Below are 15,641 nucleotides of genomic sequence, written 5' to 3' on the forward strand. Positions count from 1 at the left end.
CTGTGCAAGCCAAAGCCTTTAACAACCCCTGCCATGATTAAAAACACTATATTAAAATGACATGGGTGGTGGAAACGCATTCTTGCCCTCAGCTCCTGAACCAGAAGTCTGGGTTATTTATCACCGCGGCCCAGTATTGACCGGGTAACATTAACGTTAGCCATTTCCATTTCTGTATCTAAGATGATTACTTCAGCCTTGACCGACAGTTTAAATGATCTCACTTTCAAAGTGCAACAGCTAAGTGTGTTTGGGCATATTCACGGTCACATTTGTTGAGAATGTACATGATTTATAAAGCCTTTAAATAAATATGCTCATATTAAGAGTTGTTTGTGACTTACGTTCTGGTGATGCTTGCCGCCGCCGTCGTTTGGATCTTAAATGGCGGAAGCGTGACAACCAGATCAGCGGTGTCATGACGAGATAAACAACTTTCCCATGCGAAAAATATAATATGTTACAGCATACAGTGAGTGAACTGTGCCCCCCTTTCTTCATTTTGTACAAGTTAGGACTGCAAACTAGTCGACCGTGAACTTCAGGTCTAGATTATATCGGAAGTGAATCGCTTAATTGTCAACTGAATCTGAATCACCAATTCACAACTCAAATGAACTGACTCCTTTTAGTGATTCAAAGATATAAAAAATAATTAGCCATTATGAATAGATAACCGAATAAAAAGATTGCATAACATTTTTTTGCAAACTATTTTATTATTATTATTATTATTATTATTATTATTGTTGTTGTTGTTGTTTTTGTCATTGTTTTCATGTATTTTTATTCATTCATTCTTTTTATTTTTGGCTAAGTCTCTATATTAAACAGGGGTCGCCACAGCGGAATGAACCGCCAATTTATCTAGCATATGTTTTACACAGTGGATGCCCTTCCAGCTGGAACCCATCACTAGGAAACACCCATAAACTCTCATTCACACACATACACTACGGCCAGTTGGAGAGGGATCTGGATGCAGACCTGGTGCAGTGCAATCTGTGCTGCATCCAATGCTTTTTAATGTGCTCACCTAACTCCACCCCTACATTATATATTTGTTGACAATTTTAATTATTATTGCATTGATTTCACCCTTTTCTTACAAATATATGGTACACATACAGTTGAAGTCAGAATTATTAGCCCCCCTTTGTATTTTTTTTTCTTTTTCAAATATTTCCCAAATTATGTTTCAGAGCAAGGACATTTTCACAGTATGTCTGATAATATTTTTTCTTCTGGAGACAGTCTTATTTGTTTTATTTCGGCTAGAATAAAAGCAGTTTTACATTAAAAAAAAAAAACATTTTAAGATCAAAATTATTAACCCCTTTAAGCTATATTATTTTTCGATAGTCTACAGAACAAACCATCATTATACAATAACTTGCCTAATTACCCTAACCTGCCTAGTTAACCTAATTAACCTAGTTAAACCTTTAAATGTCACTTTAAGCTGTATAGAAGTGTATTGATAAATATCTAGTCAAATATTATTTACTGTCATCGTGACAAAGATATAATAAATCAGTTATGAGTTATTAAAACTATTATGTTTAAAAATGTGTTGAAAACATCTCTCAACTTCTCTCCATTAAACAGAAATTGGGGAAAAAAATAAACTGGGAGGCTAATAATTCAGGGGGGTTAATAATTCTGACTTCAACTATAGATTTTGACAATGGATATACAAAACAATGCAACATAAAGGGAATCCTAAAAAGAATTAGGAAAAAATAAAATTACACACGTACATTTCTGAAAATATGAATGTCATGTTTTTAATTAGGCGTTTCTATGGAGAACACAATGCTTTTTCAAGTAAATAAAGTTAATAAAAGTTAATAAATAAAGTTAAAAATGACCAGTTTTTGGTAAAGAATACACAATTTCTTGGGAGAATGCAATACTGATTTGATGAGTATGCGGTTTCTTGGAGAACTCGATACTTTTGTTACTCTTTTGTAAGAAAATGTGTTTTTTTTTTCTTTCCCTTTTTTGTCAGGGAATCCAATCATTCCTTGGGGAATGCATCATTTTTGCAAAAGAATGCAACATTTTTGTGAGAGAATTTAAAATGTCTTGAGGGAAAGCAATACATTTTTAGAGAAGGCAAAAGTATTGCGTTCCCTTAAGAAATCTTTGTAAGTGAGCATACATTATTTCAGTGAATGCAAAAGTGCTAAAATATAATTTTCCACCCATCTCATATTTTTCAATCACCATCTCCTTAAGGGCTCTGTAGACTTTCATTGTATGTGCATAAAAATTTTAATTTTTAATATATATTTTTTATTGTTCACATCACAATTTTTACAATCTGCTCTAAAACTCAAGAGGATGACAGAAACTGTTTGCGCATAAGACACATTTGTTTGAACATGATGATCTAGTTTTGATGAGCTTCCAGGAGAGGTAATAGGTTTTAGTTAAAATATTATGCAGCATTTGTGTATTATTATTATGCAGCATACAGTGCTCAGAATAATTGAGTACAGCCCATTTTGAGAAAGAATATTTGTATCCATTCCACAGTGAATATAGGCTATGTATTTTGGTGCATTAAACAAAACAGATTTAATAAACAGATATATTTATGGCAATAATATTTGTCACAGAACATCTTTTGAAATTGAAAGACAATACAATTAAATTCAAGCAAAATATTGCAAAAATAAAATGACAACTTACAAAATTTCAACAAAATAAAAAAAGAAATATTTTGCTTCTCCTGATTTTTCCTCTTTTTTTAAATTTGTATTTAATATTTTTCTATAACATATAAATTTGGGTGTACTAGTTTTTGGACCATTATCATAAGTTATTTTGTTAGATAAGCTTCAGATTTGGCTTCAGTACTGACTTATCTAATGTATATGCACAAATATAATATTCTATAGCTTCCTATTAAAAATATTAATTTAAAAGATAGATTTGTGATAGGTGTACTTGTGCAGCTGTGTATAATAATAAGACAAATTATAATAAATAAAATATCATGCAGAATTTATCTGTTTGCAAGTACATATGCACTGGATTTTTTTACATAAAAAAAGAATCAGCCTGAATTTAACCCCTAAACTGTTTGCCCCAATTTTTATGTTCACACTTGAAAATTAAATATGATAAATACATGCAGTACAATATGTAGCTTGTCAAGATAGGTTCTTCAAGATAACCATACATTTTTTCATTAAAGATGTACCAAAACATGTCCCACCTACGGGATGGTGACAGCTAATTAGTACACACAAAAATCTGATTTAAGTGCATGCAGTCCTAAATTAATGCAAACAGTTTCATGGTGGCTTAATTTGAGGTAATAAAACATTTCCCACAGATCTTACATATTATTTATTTTCTGTAAATTATGCAGGAGCTACACGTAGATGAAGTTTTGATGAACAAACAAAGAATTTATACATTTCTGTTTATATCAGACAATATATTACTTTAATTCTGCAACCACCTACATAGGTATTTATATGCATAGGATTTTTTTTTCAATAATAATTTTAAAATATGGCGGCACAGTGGCTCAGTGGTTAGCACTGTTGCCTCACAGCAAGAAGGAAGCTGGTTTGAGTCTTGAGAAGCTGGTTTGTGTCCCGGCTGGGCCAGTTGGCATTTTTGAGTGGAGTTTGCATGTTCTCCCCATGTTCGCATGAGTTTCCTCCGGGTGCTCCGGTTTCCCCCACAATCCAAAGACATGTGGTATAGGTGAATTAAATAAACTAAATTGACCGTAGTGTGTGTGTGTGTGTGTGTGTGCGTGTGTGTGTGTGTGTGTGTGTGTGTGTGAATAAGTGTGTTTGGGTGTTTCGCAGTACTGGGTTGCAGCTGAAAGGGCATGTGCTGTGTATAGATGGCAACATATGCTGGAATAGATGGCGGTGCATTCTGCTGTGGCGACGTCTGAAATTGAGACTAAGCTGAAGGAAAATAAATTAATAAATAAAATGAATTACAAAATATACTAAATTAACTGTACTTTCAAAAAGAAAGAAAGAAAGAAAGTCAAAAAGAAAGAAAGAAAGAAGAAAAGAAGGAAAGAAGGAAAGAAAGAAAGAAAGAAAGAAAGAAAGAAAGAAAGAAAGAAAGAAAGAAAGAAAGAAAGAAAGAAAGAAAGAAAGAAAGAAGAAAAGAAAGAAAGAACGAAGGAAAGAAAAAAAGAAAGAAAGAAGAAAAGAAAGAAAGAAAGAAGAAAAAGAAAGTAAGAAGAAAAGAAAGAAAGAAAGGAAGAAGAAAAGAAAGAAAGAAAGAAAGAAGAAAAGAAGGAAAGAAGAAAAGAAAGAAAGAAAGAAAGTCAAAAAGAAAGAAAGAAAGAAGAAAAGAAGGAAGAAGGAAAGAAAGAAAGAAAGAAAGAAAGAAAGAAAGAAAGAAGAAAGAAAGAAAAGAAAGAAAGAAAGAAAGAAAGAAGAAAAGAAAGAAAGAACGAAGGAAAGAAAAAAAAGAAAGAAAGAAGAAAAGAAAGAAAGAAAGAAGAAAAAGAAAGTAAGAAGAAAAGAAAGAAAGAAAGGAAGAAGAAAAGAAAGAAAGAAAGAAAGAAGAAAAGAAGGAAAGAAGAAAAGAAAGAAAGAAAAAAGAAGAAAAGAAAGAAAGAACGAAGGAAAGAAAGAAAGAACGAAGGAAAGAAGAAGAGAAAGAAAGAAAGAAGAAAGAAAGAAAGAAAGAAAGAAAGAAGAAAAAGAAGGAAAGAAGAAAAGAAAGAAAGAAAGAAGAAAGAAAGAAAGAAAGAAGAAAGAAGGAAAAAGAAAGAAAGAAGAAAGAAAGAAAGAAAGAAAGAAAGAAAGAAAGAAAGAAAGAAAGAAAGAAAGAAAGAAAAGGAAAAGAAACAATAACACTATCATTGCAAAACCTATGCAATTTGTTGTACCAGCATGATTTGATTAGGCAAGGGCATCTTCAAAGTGCAGAATTCAGTTGTTTAGAATGAATAAATAGATAAATAGTTAAATTATAAAATTATGAACAAATAACACCACAAAAAAAAAAGCTGATTGATGTCCGTACATACAGGACTCCCTAATGGAACGGAACTGACAGTGATTGCAAAGGCCCATTTAGCAGTTGATGTGTTATTATGATTGGACATGTCAGTCTTTCTCCACTGATTAAAAAGAAGCAAATACCCCCAAAATGTACCCAGTGTTCACAGTTCCTTTTTTTGCGTCTGCAAAATGATGAGTGCATATTATTCTGTCAATCCTGAGAAACCGGTGACATTCAAAGTGAAGCCAAAGATGAGAAAGAGAGGCGTTCTTGTGAAGAACTTTACCCCCCACCCCCAAGAAATAAAAATAAAGCAACAAGAAAGGAGAAAAGAATATTTACAGGGATGACAACGAAGTGACCACAATTTTCTCAAGGGCTCAAGTGTAGAAATTCATGTATTTCTGTGACATTCTCAAGGGCCGACTGACAGCTGATCAGACCCTGCCCACACCTCCGGGTGTCCGCTTGTTTGTTAAGAAATACAGACGCATGTCTTTGCGGCAGACATGCATTGTCTCTGAACTGCGCTGACGGCAGGAGTCCACTTGTCCTTGTTATCTGGTGTTTTTCTCTCTGACTGCTGAAGTTTCCTGTTAGTGTGTATATGCGTTTGTGTTGTGCACAGACACTGTTTTGGACCCCTCACTGGGCACACTGTTGACAGAAGATATGTTAGAAATTTAACAATTCTGGCTCCAATTCCGATCCCTCTTAAAGATTGTGCTGCCTTAATTGATTGTTTTTAATTAATGATTTTTTTAGCAAGACATTTGGACAGATAAATGTTTAGATGCTAAATGAATAAATGTTTTAGAAGTGTAGCAAATCAGAAAAAGGCCTAATGCAGTTGTATGTTTCTTTTAAATACATGCAATTAATGTTGCAATATTTATGGCAAAAGTGTCACTCACACTTTAAATGAATGAATGAATTTATTTATTTAACAGAGACATGCACAAAAACTACATTACCCTCAAAAAGGAAAGATGCATTGTGCCAGGTTGTAGCAGGATTGCTACACTGTAAAACCCCAAAAAGTTAAGACTCAAAACAACTGAGTACTATAAAACCCAATAAGTTAAGGCAACTCAAACCATTTGAGGAAACTGATTGCTACAAACCATTTGAGCTAAAAAAAAAAGAATCTATATGAGTACTGTGAACTTACTCCATTTAAGTTGAAGTAATGAAGTATTTAATTAACTGACTACCTTCAACACCGAGTTCTAAACTTTTTTCAAATGAGTAGAATTAACTTTCAGTCAGTCAATTTTGAGTTGACTACACTCAGTTCATTTGATAAAGTTGACAGTTGGGTTTTACAGTGTATATTCCACCTGTAGTCACTGGACAGGTAAAAATTAAAACAATAATAATCAATTAATTAAAAAGTCGGTTTAAAACATATAGGCATGATCACATATGAACTAAAACACTGACAAATCAAGAACATCTCACTCAGTGTGTACAAATTTGATTAGACAAAAACCACCTCCTTGTAAGGCGTGAAAACATCCAACACAATCTCACGGCAATTCGTAACTTTTTGATTTAGTGGCTAATTCGTACGAATTCATACAATCTAATTCGTACAATTTAGTACGATTTTCTCATCCGCCAATGACGGTTGGGTTTAGGGGTGGGGTTAGGTGCCACGCCTCCTTTTTAAAATCGTACAATTTCGTACGACTGAACTCACGAATTAGCCACTAAACTGCAAATGTAAAATACTTACGTTTTCTCGTAAGATCAGGCTGAAACATCATATAATTTGCACATGATTATTTCTGTTGGGAGAGAATTCCATAATTAAATAAATAAAATTAAAAAACTTAATTCTTTCATGTTTTCCCAACAAAAATTGATTGTGTGGAACCCAGTATTTTTTACAGTGTTGAGGATCGCACACTGTAAAAAATGCTGGCTTCCACACAATTCCTTCATGTTGTCACAACACATTGATTTAACCAAATCCCAATTCTACCCCTTAGCCCTTCCCCTTCCCCCTTGTTCCAATTCTCTTTAGCTTGAAGGCGTAGGGCTAAGGGGAAGGGCTAGATAGCCCTCGAAGGCAAAATTTTTTAGGACCACACTCGAAAACAAGGCGTAAGAAAATTTCCCAGAATACACCAGCCAGAACAGCTGCATACCTGCACCCGGAAGTCAGGAACTGCACAAATTTGTATTTTTGTCATTATTACGAATTTTTACGACAAACAAACTTATGTTTTAATATATTCATAACCGCGCTAGTGTTTTAACATCATGCTTAAAAACACTCAAATAAAAAAACGCTAAATTTCGCTATCTGTGATCCCTCATAATAATAGTAGTCCCAAAATATTCTGTCACTCGATGACACTCGAATACTCTGTCGAAATGTCTAGTGGCTAAGAATGACCTTTTTACTGTGTCTGGCATAACGTTAATGTTGCTTTCTTGTGTTTACATAGATGAATATGGCCACCGTGCAAATGCACAGTATGAGATTATTGCCACATTAAATCATTATGATAACATAATATATGCCTTCAGTAATTTCCTGAAGATAAATACCAAAAAATAACACAACTGGAATAACTACAGCAGTCGCGATCACCTGATCTCATATGAAGCAAGAGCTTACTATTACATATGATGACGTGTGTAGGTGCTGTGGTGGTGTGCCATTTCCTAGGGGTAAATTTGGAAGCCCTTGCCATTCACACTTTGTTTGAAGGGTCAAGGGGTAAGGGAAGGGGTAGGGGTACAAAAACAGAATTGGGATTGGGCCTAAGTTAACTTAAATTTAAGTGGATTGAACATAAAACAATTAAGTTGTCCCAAAAAAGACTTAAGAATTGTGTTGTTTCAACTCATTTTAAACAAGTAGTTTGAACAAGCAGCAAAAATAATTTTTGAGTGCAGATATAAAAAAATAAATCAAATGAACAGTGGCTCTCCTTTACCAGCCTATGAAGTCTGCACACTCCAAACAACTCACTCCAGTGATCTTGGCCTTATGGTCATCTACCTCGCAGGAGGGTCAAAACACAAAAACCAGTCTAGCCGCTCACATCCATTATCCCGATTGCTAGCCAGTGACCAAGATCCTCCTTTCTCCCTCTCTCACCAGACAGGTTGTCAATGCATCACAGAGAGGTCACTATCTCTCATCTCTTCAAAGTGTTGTCTGAATCCTGAGCTCTGCAGTGTGGATTCGACAGGCTATTAAGCAAATTACTGGCTGGTCAGTTATTGCACTCTATGCAGTGCTCATCGCATAACTCAAAGGGCCTCCTCATCTCCTTTTGACCCGCAGGCCCACTCTGCATATCTTGCACCACTAATTCATTGATTAAGTGCTTGTAGCTCTTGTTGTCGCAAAGGCGGGCAGGAAGTGGGAAGAAAAAAAAAACAAAGCACTGTTATCGGAATCGAAAGCAGCGGGAGGTTTGTATAGGCACGCTGGCGTAGCAGCACATGAGATCATTTCCTATTTGTTTGTGTTTATAAAGCATGTAAATAGTATAGCTCGCTAAGTATCACTGTGGCTACACGAAGCTGAGGAAAAGAGCAGGAAGATTGGAGGTAATCAGATTAAGACCACATGCTGGTTATAGACAAAAGCAGCAGTATAATACTTGTTTGTCCTTTTTCTCTCCAAATGCAGAAGTAGAAGGAAAATAATGAGAATTCAGGTAGGTGTTATTGCGCTTAGCATTTAGCTAGCAATGTTGTTGAATGCTGAGGAGACTGAATTACAAATGCATACTGTGATATTTGTTTGTAAGTTGGTGGACGTTGACACTAAGGTCAATGACGTTTCCAGCATGTCTTTAAGACTCATTTCTGGTTGTAAACAGAGAAGTAATTCAGCAGAGTTGCATTTAACGAGCACAATTGTGTGTAAACTACTTAGAAAATGCCTTTCTTTTTCTTTTAATGCAAGCTAAGCCCCTATGCCTGTACGAACACTGAGCTGTACAGTAAAGACGGTGTTATTTTTTTGTGTGTGAACATGTGTGGGTGTGTGTACTTGCATGTTAATGTGTACGGTGTATCTAAACCCATAACAGGGTCTACTTTAATGCTGTTATCCAAACTAGGACGGAGGAGAGGCCATCTCTAAATGAGATTAACATGCCTTGTATATTGCATAGGTACACAGAGGCCTTGGTAATGATTGAAATAGAGCTTGAAGATTTTCAGAGGGAATAAAAAGTAGGTCTACAGCAAAACTGTTTTTAGTGATGAATCTCTTTAACTAAGATTGATGTTGGACACAGGGCTTGACATTAACACTCGCCAACCTTCTAAATGCGGGTAGATTTCAGCTGTGGCGGGTTAGAAAGCCGCTATCACTAGCCACTTTGGCTTGTTGAAAATAATTTAAAAATTGTGGTTCATCTACAAAATAACTGTTCACATGCATAAAAGAAAGCAGGTGAATACTGAATGAGAGGATGATCACGTACATGGTGGTTTAATTATCGTCCTTTACAATAACATTGCTTTAATAGAAGATTAACTTCCCATTTATGTATAGTGAACTGGTGATATAGGACTGTTAGCCAGGACAGACTACTGTGCAGTTTAAGACACATGACAATAGTTATTTCTAAAATGTCATTTAAAAAAAAAAAGAAAGGCTTTGTTAAATAAAAAGTGTACGTATACAGCTATATTTAACTTGTTTTTACATTTTATTAATTAGTTAAAATTTGTAGCTACTAAATAATTAGATATTTGTTTATTTATTTTTGGTGTGACCAGAGAAAAATTAGGTGAATCCTTAATGTTGAGTCGTGAAAAGTCATGTAAAATAAGAACTAATTGCAATGCAACACTGTGAAACCACAACCTATTTGCTCATGCTCATTGAGCAAAGCAATACACAACACAACCAACGATTGAAATGAATGAGACGGCATGTGGGCATAACACAAAATCTAAATTAAGTAATTTAAGCATGTCAAAGTCAAATTTATGCATATAAAAATATTTTCCCGACAACAAAATTGTGGCTAGTCAAAATGCAGAGTGGCTAGTAATGTTGAAAAATACTAACCACAGTGGCTCGTAATCAAAAAAGGTAATGTCAAAATTGCTCGTCTTTCCTCATGTTATCTTGGGCACATCTGCATAATGAAATAAACAGAAATCACAGTGATTTTAATGATTTTACTTATTCAAAAGTTAAATAGATGTAAATAAATGTATATAAAAATATAACTATACACATTCAAAAATTTTATAAATTGCAAATCATATCAAATAATAAGTTATAATTAGTCTTTATTAGAACTACTTTTGTATTTTTCAAAAATTGTGTACATGAATGTCAAAATGATCATGTTTACATGACTAATATTTCATTACTATATTTGTATGGTTTACCTACTAATGTAAACCATATACAAATTTTGATCTATTAGTAAATGATAAGATTAACATTAATTGGTATTCCCTGTATGTCATCAACAACAAATTAAACCCTATACACTGTAAAAAAAATTACGTCAGTACAACAACAAAAAATATCCTTATTTCAATACGATACTTATCTCAAACATTTAGTTGGGTTAACATAAGATTATTTATTCGTTTTCTGGAGAGGTGAACTACTCTGTAACAAAACGCTTTAAGTTGTGCCAACTGAAACTTTTTTGCAGAGCTGAAATGCCTTAAGATGAGTAAACAAAAAAATAATCCTTATTTCTTTTAGTTTTTTCTTGTGTACTCAAGATTTCGTTTTTTGACAGGACAGTAGAAAGTATAGACAGGAGGAGAGAGGTGGAGAATCGGCATAGGACCTCAAGGCGGGAATCAAACTCAAGTTGCTGTGAACACTAGAGTGCCATGTGTCGACACACTAACCACTACACCATTGGCGCTGACGTGTACTCAGCTTTTGAAAACATCAGTTGCACTGACCTAAAATGTCTGAAGTTGAGTGAACAAAAAAACTCATTTGGAAATTGGTACAAAGAAATAATACATTATCAGAACAAACATAGTTCAATTGAAAAAAACAGGAAGGCATGCTTCACATTTGAAGCATTACAAAGCATGTTTCTCTGTTTGTCCTGCAATGTTTTGATCTTTCCCTTGTTTACAGTTTTTGTTGTTTTTCCTCTTGTCCTGTTTCTAATTCTGTGTCTAATAAATGTTTTGTTAACGCTTGTCTCTGTTTTAGTTTTGCCACTTTAAATTAATACACTTGCATAAAGTCAAACGTTTCTCAAAGCTTTTACTGGGGCACTTTTTTTGCACCGTCTCCACGTGCCACCCCCCAGCAAGATGCCACCCTGGGCGATCGCCCATATTGCCCATGCCTACATGATAACATCACTGCTTGCTATTTACTTTCATTGCATGACTTCATACCAACCGTTTGAACAGCGCTGCGACCCATTTGTATAAAAGCAGTCCATCCTAACTTACTGTAAGTATGCAAGGAAAATAGTTTGGCAAAAAGAAGTTACGTCTCGAGATTCATAAAGGTGTTGATTTCAGCCAATTATGTGAGTCACGTACGATAGTTTCTGTCGGCCCCAAAGATACCCCTAGCTTGTCATAATGATTACTGAAATAAGTTCCTTCTTCCTCTTTATTTTTGCAAATTACTAACCATCTTTTAAGAGGTCAACACTCCCTGTCTTGATTGACATACTTGAATGTATAATGAACTGCTCGGCTGTTTCCCACAAAAAAGCCTCAGCTGGATCTCAGCCTCCAAATTCCAGCAAGCTGCCCTTGATGTGCATGAGACCGGGCTGACGCACCCCTATCTGCGCTAATCATTACCCGCCAAGGCCTCCTCTTTTTTAATAAACGAGATAATTGGCTATCATTGTCTGGCTGGCTCTGTTTGGTGAGTGGGAATGGAAATGGCAGTGACCAGATGCCTCGCTCCCGCTCTCAAAGCTCTTTAATTAGAGAGGGCCCAGCGAACCTGAGGACCACGCCACTACAAAAGCAGGGAAAAGGGCAATTAACGGCCGAGTGGTCCCCTCTCCATCCATCTGTCAGAGCGCAGGTGAAAGGAGGATGAAGGAGGTCTATCCTCACAGGCCCATATGGAGATCCTTATGGGCAAAGCCTCTCAATGCTTTTCCTTTAAGAAACATAGTATTTTTTTTTCCTCCCATGCTTTTACACTGGCATCAATATCTGTCTGGGAATGCACCAAGACAGCTGTGTGGTCAACAGACACACAGGCTACCTAACATCTTGTTAGATGGTGTATGTAAATGGGATTTCCCCATTCAGTGTACTTTTTGTCTTTCTTATAAACAATGCAGTCACCCACCTATGGGGCATATGTGGTTGCAGGACATTTTAATTAGATTTAATTAAAAAATATTTCCCAAGTGCTGATTAACAGTGAGAAGATTTTTAAGAACACATTTTTTAAACAATAGTTTTAATAACTAATTTCTAATACCTGATTTCTTTGTCTTTGCATGGTGAGAGTACATCATATTTTACTACTAGGTGCTTAAAGTGCAATTTAAAGGGGTAACTAAGCTAATATGGCTAATAATTTTGCTATAAACAGTATACATTTTTCATAAATTTGAACCTTTTCATGTTCAATCATGAGCTATGATTTTGAAAGAATGCTACAATGAAACATATACTGGTACTTTTCAGATTATACGCTCTTAAAAGGAGCCCCAGCTGGGTCATTTGGCGTTTCTGTGTGGAGGTTGCCTGTTCTCCCAGTGTTGGTGTGGGTTTCCTCCGGGTGCTCCGGTTTCCCCCACAGTCCAAAGACATGCGCTACAGGTGAATTGGGCAAACTACATTGTCCATAGTGTATGTGTGTGAATGAGTGTGTATGGATGTTTCCCAGTGATGGGTTGCATGCTGGAAGGGCATACGCTGCATAAAACATACACTGGATAAGTTGGTGGTTCATTCCTCTGTGGCGACCCCAGAATAATAAAGGGATTAAGCCAAAAAGAAAATGAAAAGCATTTACAAACGATTAACAACCTTCAAGCTCGATCACATCAGTCATAACAGGTTTATTTGCTTCTATACAAAAATGGGTCCGTTCATAACCCAACTGCTGCGCTCTATTCAGTCTTAAATACACAGTGCTAAAAAATCTTATTGGATTTTTTTTATTTATATAATTGATTCTCCCCATGGTCAAATGGGTTTCCTCGGGGTGCTCCAGTTTCCCGCACAGTCCAAAGACATGCGCTATAGGTGAATTGAATAAACTAAATTGGCCGTAGTGTATGAGTGCGTGTGTGAATGTGAGAGTGTACTGGGGGAGCATCCGCTGCGTAAAACATATGCCAGAATAGTTGGTGGTTCATTCCGCTGTGGTGACCCCTGATAAATAGAGAACTAAACAAAAGAAAATGAATGAATGAATGAATGAATAGTTGGTTGTTAGTGAATCAGAATCACTTCTGAAATAACATTAACTACTAGGCTTTAGTTCACTTATTGAACTGAAAGTGATTTCCATTGACTACAAATCCAATTCCAACCAAGATGCTTATAGCCAAGGTTTGTGAGAACTTCTATCTGCAGTTACTCTATGTGATTCTTCATATCACGAGTTGTAGTTAAATACACACATTATGGGTTTTGTCAGTGGTATTTTATAGGAATAAAAGAATTTGCTCTGCTCACATTACAAGAATTCGACCCAGCTGTATAGTTGCAAAAGGGTGTTTTTCAGAAAATATTATAAAGAAAAGAGAAAAAAAAAATCCCAAAACTGCATGAAATCCGGTGTTTATTGAGATACAGGGGCCACAAAAGCTTCACTGATTGGCCATTCTTTATATTGCATTCAGAGATTCAATGTCTGCTTTAATGAAGGTTGTGTGAAAGATTCTATAACTATTTCTCTGCGCTTCATTTTATACTGTACAATGGTACAATAACTTTACCTTGAGCAATGTGACTTTTCCTTGGCAGAGGTTTAGAGATACTTCACATAGGTGAGAGATAATTCACCTTTTCTACAAAACCAACATTATTAACATGCTCTTAATTAAGACCAACAGTATTACAAAATTGTGAACATGAGGGGGGCAGCCATGTACTGTTGTGAGGAGATTATTTATTTGAAGTTAAGTGTACGCGATCATTAAATACAGTAATGACTGTGAACAGTGCGGCAGAATGTCTGGGGAACGATCATTGCTGTGCTGAATTAATCCAAGTTCTCCACGCAGTATATTTACTGAAGCCATTAAAGCCATGACAGTATGCCGTCAGGCAGAATCAGTGATATTCAGATGACCTGCTTTTTGTCTGAACGTTTCGTTGGCGCTGTGCCCATTCAAATGTCTACAACCATTACACTTATCAAACGGGATCTAAATGCAAATTCACATTTTCTGAGCAGCCGCAACAGCTCTGGCAGTTTACTATTTAAATACAACTCTTCAGCAATTAGATGTAATTAGATACTATTATTAGATGTGGCAATTTTCATGCACTGAAATTCTAGGTTTTCTCTTCGACTGACGTTTGTTTATATTAGTGTACTTCCAGTTAAGTTACAATTTTAACGTATGCTTTTAGAGCTCATGAATATAATCATGCCAGTATTCTACAATACTGTATGTAGTGTGAGATGCTTGACATAAAACAACAGTCAAGTCAATTAATGGTTTAACTAATAAATTCATTCATTCATTCATTCTTCTGCTGTATGTAGTACATACTACATACAGCATACTACATACTTAGTCTCTTTATTTATCAGGGGTCACCACAGTGGAATGAACCGCCAACTTACCTAGCATATGTTTCACTCAGCGGATGCTCTTCCAGCTGCAACCCAGTACTGGGAAACACCCATACACACTTATACCACATGTCTTTGGACTGTGGGGGAAACCGGAGCACATGAGGAAACCCACATGAACATGGGGAGAACAAGCAAACACAGAAAGGTCAACTGGCTCAGCTGGGACTCGAACCAGCGACCATTATAGATGTGATATTAAGAATCAGGAATTCTTTTTATTTAATACATAAAATAATAAATATTTTGCACAGTTTTTAGCAATAATATTCAGTCATATTATCAAAAAAATATCAAAATTATAGCACAAACCTGAACGATTATTGTTACTTTTTGCTGGTTAATATTGCTAATACAAAAAAAAAAAAAAAACTGTCAAATATTTTCTTTTAATTTTTTTTAATTATAGACCATTTTGGTTGATGTAAATAATAACAATGGTCCTAATGTATTCCTGTTTTATGTTTTTAATTCAGAAAATCCCAAAAGGTACATATATTGGTAAATAATGTTATGACAGTGATTTAAATGTTAAGTGACGATTGAATTCACTTTTGTTACAGTTAAAAAAATAAATAAAATAGTTTGACAACAACCATTGAAATGGTCATATATATATATATATATATATATATATATATATATATATATATATATATATATATATATATATATATATATATATATATATATATATATATATATATATATATATATATATATATATATATATATATATATATATATATATATATATATATATATATATATATATATATATATATATATATATATATATATATATATATATATATATCTTAGTTGTCGTAACCTAACATTGGGTCAATTGTTTTTCCATAACTATTATTGTTAT

The 15,641-nt window shown here is 34.8% G+C and overlaps 1 long non-coding RNA gene across 1 annotated transcript in view; it reads right to left on the reverse strand.

Moving 5' to 3' along the window:
- Positions 1-382, reverse strand: part of LOC130244396 (uncharacterized) — a 161,925-nt gene extending 161,543 nt beyond the window's left edge. The window contains exon 1 of the long non-coding RNA XR_008839232.1: positions 345-382. This is a non-coding gene — a long non-coding RNA (uncharacterized LOC130244396). The remainder of the gene's footprint in view (positions 1-344) is intronic.
- Positions 383-15,641: the final 15,259 nt, after the last annotated feature.

Source organism: Danio aesculapii, chromosome 17 (assembly GCF_903798145.1).
Source record: "Danio aesculapii chromosome 17, fDanAes4.1, whole genome shotgun sequence".
Lineage (NCBI taxonomy): Eukaryota > Metazoa > Chordata > Actinopteri > Cypriniformes > Danionidae > Danio > Danio aesculapii.